Here is a 7,466-nt window from a genome sequence, read left to right on the forward strand (position 1 = left end):
TATTGTTTTCGTGGCTTTGTTTCAGGTTTATTTTCACACTGAGGCAGGTTTAGAGTCTCTGGTCCGACGGCCCATTGAGTGGTCGGCCAGAGCACCCTTTATCTTTTGTTTGCTAGCTCCTCCGACCCCTCTTTGTTTGTTTGATCCAGGTTTAGTTCTTTTTGTTAGTGAAAAATAAATAATTTTTCCATTTGACCCTGGTTTTGTATTATGTTATTGGCCTTTGAGGTATTTGATTTTGGCGGCCGTAACACCACGGTTTAAGAATAATGAGTAAGCCATTTAGAACGGAGACGAGGAAACACAGAGAACTCGACAAAGAGTGGTGAGTCTGTGGAATTCTCAGCCTCAGAGGGCGGTGGAGGCAGGTTCTCTGGATGCTTTCAAGAGTGAGCTAGGAAGGACTCTTAAAAATAACGGAGTCATGGGGTTATGGGGAGAAGGCAGAAACGGGGTACTGATTGTGGATGATCGCCATGATTACATTGAATGGCAGTGCTGGATCGAAGGGCCAAATGGCCTACTCCTGCACCTATTGTCTATTGTCCATTGACCTGATGGTATTCCCGGGCGTGTTTTAAAAAACCTGTGCGGACCAACTGGCTGGAGCTTTTACGGACATTTTCAACCTCTTACTTCTGTGGTCAGAGGTTCCCAACTGCTTTAAAAAGGCATAAATTATACCGGTGCCCAAGAAGTGCAAGGTGACGTGCCTCAATGATTATCGACCGGTGGCACTAACATCTGTTGTGATGACGTGCTTTGAGAGGCTGATCATGGTGCAAATCAACTCATACCTCGACAAAAACATGGACCCACTGTAGTTCGCTTACCGCCACAATAGATCAACGGTGGATGCGATCTCACTGGCTCTCCACTCCGCTCTGGACCACTTGGCCAACAAAAACTCATATGGCAGGTTGTTATTTATTGACCACAGCTCGGCATTTAATACCATCATCCCCTCCAAACTGGTTACTAAAGTATCAGATCTGATTCTCTGCGCATCCCTCTGCAATTGGATCATCGACTTCCTCATTCACAGACCACAGTCTGTCCGTATTGGTGGAAATGTGTCATCCTCGATAACAATCGGCACGGGAGCGCATCAAGGCTGCGTACTCAGCCCCCTGCTGTACTCACACTATACTCATGACTTCGTAGCCACACATAGTGCGAACTGCATCATCAAGTTCTCCGACGACACCACTGTTGTGGGACGTATCACTGATGGAGACGATCAGAGTATAGAAGTGAGATCGACCGATTGACCAAATAGTACCACAACAATAACCTGGCCCTCAACACCAGCAAAACCAAGGAACTTATTGTGGACTTTAGAAGGGTCAGGATGGGGACCCACAGTCCCGTTTATATCAACGGGTCGATGGAGGAAAGGGTCAATAACTTCAAATTCCTGGACGTGCATATTTCCGAAGATCTCTCCTGGTCCGAGAACACTGATGCAATTATAAAGAAAGCAGATCATCGCCTCTATTTCCTGACAAGATTATGGAGACGCAGTATGTCAAGGAGGACTCTCTCTAACTTCTACATGTGCACAGTAGAGAGCATGCCGACCGGATGCATCGTGGCTTGGTTCGGAAACTTGAGTGTACAGAAGCAAAAAAAGGCTGCAGAAAGTAGTAAACACTGCCCAGTCCATCATCGGCGCTGACCTCCCCACCATCGAGCGGATCTATCGCAGCCACTGCCTCAAAAAGGATGCCACCGTCATCAAGGACCCACACCACCCTGGCCACGCACTCGTCTCTCTGCTGCCATCAGGTAGAAGGTACTGGAGCCTGAAATCTGCAACATCCAGGTTCAGGAACAGATTCTTCCCCATAGCCACCAGATTATTAAACACAACTTCAAACAAACTCACAACTATAACGGCCTATTGCACTTTATCTGTTTATTTATGTGTGTAACTATATATTCTATGGTGGACACACTGACCTGTTCTGTATTAATGCCTACAATATTCTGTTGTGCTACAGCAAGCAAGAATTTAATTGTCCTATCTGGGACACATGACAATAAACTCTCTTGATTTAACTTGACTTGCCTACCCACAAGGAGTATTGGTGAAAACGTAAAGTCCGTGTACTACTCCTATTCTGACAATTCCGAAAGTGAGGAGACGAAATGAATGGTTGGGGAAAAGACCGGTTGCCTGTTATTCCGTGGCTTTACCAGCTGTAGTAAATGGTATGTAACCCTGCTTGAGAGCTCTGGCGGCGATGGCTGCGATGATAGAAAATCAAACCCCATCATTCTTGATCACCCATGTGTAGTGACTGCCGTGATGTTGTTATTGAACTCTGCAGCCACACACCATTTCCCACCGCTCCACCCCGTCGCCGGCCTCCTCTGCCACATCGACCAGCTCTCTCTCTCTCTCCCTCTCCGCCTTCACTTTATCGACCCCTTCTTCGGCCCCCAATCCCTCACTTTTGGCGCTCTCACTCCCACTCCGGACATCTCTCTCTTTCCCTACACTTCAGGACTCTCTCTTATCTGGCCCACTGTCCACCATACCTATTGGCCTTCATTTCTCCGGCTCTACTGGAACTCTCTTTCCCTCTTGGGGCCCGCTAGACCTCCCTCCTCTGTCAAATCCAGGAACACTTTCGCCACTCTACCGGCCATTTCACCACACACTTAAAACCCATTTTCCCAGCCCTTCACCCTACTCTTGAGCCGCACTACTCTAGCCCTCTTCACCTCTCTTCCGGCCCTCACTCCCCCTTTTTCAGTCCCTTTCCTTACCTCTTCTGGCCCTATCTCTCTCCATTCGCCCCGCTCCTTCCATACTCCGGTCCTCTCTGTTCCCTTCTTCTGCCCTCCGCTCTCGCCATCTTCCGGCGCTCCCTATCTATTCCCAGGCATTCTCTCCTCCTCCCCTCCTCCCCTGTTCCCTATCTCCACCCCTCTCCCTCCATCCTCCCACCCAGGCCCCCCCCCCCCCCCCCCCGCCCCCCAAATCTATTGGCCTTCATCCCCTCTCTCCACTACCTATATGCTGGTCCTCTATCCGCCACCTCGGCACCTCTCGCCCAACACTCTGACAATTTTATCCCCATTCATCCGGCCTTCCACTTACCCGCCATTCCTTTTATTTAATCTAATTAGAATCATAATCATAATCATAATCATACTTTATTAGCCAAGTATGTTTTGCAACATACGATACATTTTACTTGCCATGCAGTCATACCAATAAAAAGAAACAAGACACACAAAATACATTTTAACATAAACATCCAACTCAGCGACTCCTCCACATTCCTCACTGTGACGGAAGGCGAAAAAAAGTTCAGTCTTCTTTGCTCCCCCGCGGTCGGGGGTCTCGAGCCTTCCGTTGACGGGACGATCTTGGCTCACGTGGCCGGGGTTCGGGTCCTCCGCATCGGGGCGATCAAGTCAGTCTTGAGCAAAGCCGCCAGCTCCATGATGTTTGGCCGCAGAGCGACCGGAGATACCATCCGGAAATACAATCGTATCTCCGGCAAGGTATGAGATTGAAAAACAGTGTTTCCCGACCTCCTCCCTCTCCCCACCACGTGAAACAAACTAGAGAACATTAACACAAACATTAAAAAACACTAAAAATAACAAAACAAGACGAAAAGACCGTTGACGAGGCAGCCATCACTGACGGTGCCACCCGGTGGATTTTATCCCTCATTATCCCCGTTACTTTGTCCCCATCTCTCCCCACTTCTCTGGCGCTAACCTCCCTACTTCAGAAGCCCCTTCTCTTCCCACTGCTCCAAACCTCTCTCCTCCCACTCAACCTGTTCTCAGCTCCTCCACCCCCTATCCCCTCCTACTCACTCCACAACACTATAGTTTCCCTTATCTTTCTCTCGCCCCATGACACTGTTCCCTCTCTCCTTTTCACCCCTCCCATTCCTTATCTTTCATCCCTACGCTTCGTCTCTCTCCGCCTCGACGCCCACTGCTCATCACTCCGTTCCCTCCTACCACGCCATCATTCCGGTCCCTCTCTCCCCATCACTACGTTCCCCCTCTCCCCTTCTCATCGCAATTTCCCCCTCTTCACAATAGTTGGGTGAAATAAAATCACAAGAAAGTCTGTGCCTCGCGCAAGACCTGGACTACATTTATTTTAACCAGTCTCGTGCTCAGGATACACCAGCCACCAGGCGCGTGAGAGGTGTTGGGATGTGGGCACGGAGAGGGGACGGGTGCGTACTCACTAAATGTGGAAACGGGGGCTGCGTAAGTGTCGGGAGTGTGAGGTCGAGTGTGAGATCTTAGGGTTGAAGCAACGATGCCCGGTGTCGGGAGAGGTTGCAAAAGGTGGACCACCCTCACTAGGGAGATCGGACAGTTGTCCTTGAGAGAAGGTCAGTTCCAAGAGGCAGATCGGACGATCATTCTGGGGATGGTTTTTACAGCACGGACCATGTTCAGGATGCAGATCTGAAGCGTGGAGGGAAATGGGGCGATTGTCCCTGAACGGTGTGTACCACAGACGTGCCCTCACTACGGAGGGACATAAAACTATTAGTCCCAGGGCGGTGTTGATGGGAGATGGGACGATAAGAGAAATGTGGGGGATATCTCATTGTGACGGGCTGGAGGTCGTCACAGGCTATGAAACGTGGCTCGGACAAAACTGATTATGAATCACCCATTGTCTGTTATTTGCTCTTTATCAGTCTATTTATTCATGTGTGTGTATATTTATATTGCGGTATATGGACACACTGGTCTGTTTTGTTATAAATGCTTACTATGTTCTGTTGTGCTGAAGCAAAGCAAGAATGTCATTGTCCTATCAGGGACACATGACAATAAACTCACTTGAACTTGACTCTAAGAGGGGATAATCGGGATGAAGTGCACTTGATTATGTTGGCTCCTTTACCCAAGCCGGATGAAGTTTGGCTGTTATTGTATTGGCAAGTAGGCCGAGGTAAAGCAAATTGGCAAGTAGACCGAGGTAAAGCAAAACGCTTTTGTTTGTGTGCTCTCCAGTGAAATACAGTATTATGCATGACATGCTAGCAGTTGGGTCTTTCGGTTTCGGACATTACAGTACCGCATGTATCATCTGCACATAATTTCCAATTGGGAATGTGATCTGATGTTTAATTCATTTCAGTCTGTTAACCAAACTTGTGACTTGAAATCAGTCCGCTTTTCAAATCATGAGATGAATAGATCGAGGACCATAGTTTTGAGGAGAAGGGGAAAGATTTGATGGGAATTTGAGGGGTAACTTTTCACACAAAGGCTGGTGGAACGAGCTGGCGGTGGAGGTTGTAGAGGCTGAGACTATCGCGACGTTTAAGAAACAGTTAGACCGGTACATGTATCGGACAGGTTTGGAGGGATATGGACCGAAACGCGGGCAAGTGGGACGAGCGCAGCTTGGACATGTTGGTCAGTGTGGGCAAGTTGGGCCGAAGGGCATGTTTCCGCGTTGTTTCACACTATGATTCTATGACTTTAAGAGGGAATGACCGGGATGAAGTGCCCTTGGTCCATCTGCACATAATTCCCACTTGGGAGTGTGGTCCGATGTTTCATTCATTTGAGTCTCTCAATGAAATCTGTGAGTTAAAACAAATCAGCCAAAGCAGAGACTGCGGGGGACTGTCGTCATTTGTTGTTTTCTTCGCAAATTTCAAAAGGTATCTTTGCAGAGTTTTGCAATATCAATCCCTCAGGATATTCGGTAATTTTTTTCCATGTTGCTAATTTTGGAAGATGTTGCAAACTCGCTATCCTTGTCCAGATCTGATAAGGTACAAAAACTCTGGGATTGTGAATGAGCGCGACACAATATCGATCGCTTGCCTGCAACACCGGTGTACACTCCGTTTGGCACAGACAATGCGGGAGAAATATTATAGCGTGGAGAAGATACTGTACCTGATCATTGCGGTAATTGGAGTACCCGGTAAGTGACGGCGACGATTCAAAGTTATCCACTCCCTGTAAGAGAAGGTGTTGTTCATTTTTGTGGCAGAGAAGCATAGAAAAATAGAGACATAGAAAATAAATTCAGGGGTAGGCCATTCGAATTGTCGAGCCACACCGCCGTTCAATATCATCATGGCTGATCATCCCTGCTTCTTCTTTTTGTGTATGGCATGCACAGCCTAAAGTTGCAGGCAGTGCCGAGTGGAGTGCCGCAAGGCTCGGTGTTGGGGCCGCAACAGTTTACCATATATATTAATAATTTGGAAGAGGGAATTAGGAGCAACACTAGCAAGTTTGCGGATGACACAAAGCTGGGTGGCAGTGTGAACTGTGAAGAGGATGTTATGAGGTTACAGGGTGACCTGGACAGGTTGAGTGAGTGGGCAGATGCGTGGCAGATGCAGTATAATATAGATAAATGTGAGGTTATCCATTTTGGCGGCAAAAACAAGTGGGCAGATTATTATCTCAATGGGGTTAGATTAGGTAAGGGGGGGGGGGGGGGTAGAGTGAGTTGGCGTGTAGGTACAGCAGGCAGTGAAGAAAGCTAATGGAATGTTGGCATTCATAACAAGAGGATATCAGTACAGGAGTCAAGAGGTTCTTCTGCAGTTGTATAGGGCTCTGGTGAGACCATATCTGGAGTATTGCGTACAGCTTTGGTCTCCTCATTTGAAGAAGAACATCCTTGTGATTGAAGCAGTGCAGCGTAGGTTCACGAGATTGATCCCTGGGATGGGGGGACTGTCATATGAGGAACGATTGAAAAGACTAGGCTTATTCACTGGATTTAGAAGAATGAGGGGGGTTCCTATGTTAACTATATACAATTATAAAAGGACTGGCCAACTAGATGCAGGAAAAACGTTCCCAATATTGGGTGAGTCCAGAACCAGGGGCCACAGTCTGAGAATAAAGGGGAGGTCATTTAAGACTGAGGTGAGAAAAAACGTTGTGAATATATGGAATTCCTTGCCACAGAGGACAGTGGAGGTCAAGTCACTGGATGGATTTAAGAGAGAGGTAGATAGAGCTCTAGGGGCTAGTGGAGTCAAGGGATATGGGGAGAAGGCAGGCACGGGCTATTGATAGGAGATGATCAACCATGATCACAATGAATGGCAGTGCTGGCTCGAAGGGCCGAATGGTCTCATCCTGTACCTACTTTCTATGTTTCTATGTTTCTATGATAACTTGTTCTATTTGATCTTACTTGATTGTGCACGCCAGGATGATTGCATTCCTCGAAACAGGGCGGACCACGTGAAGGTTGCAATCTCTCACCCCGCTGATCATCTAAAACGATGCTTTCATGCTTTCTCTCCATATCCCTTGCTTCCGTTAGCCCTAAGATCGATAACTAACTCATTTGAATACATTCGGTGAATTTGTCTCCATTGCCTTTTGTGGCCGAGAATTCTACAGATTCAAAACTCTTTTGGTGAAAACGTTTTCCTTCATCTCAGTCCTAAAGGCATACCCCTTGTTCTTAAACTGCGACT

Source organism: Amblyraja radiata, chromosome 16 (assembly GCF_010909765.2).
Source record: "Amblyraja radiata isolate CabotCenter1 chromosome 16, sAmbRad1.1.pri, whole genome shotgun sequence".
Lineage (NCBI taxonomy): Eukaryota > Metazoa > Chordata > Chondrichthyes > Rajiformes > Rajidae > Amblyraja > Amblyraja radiata.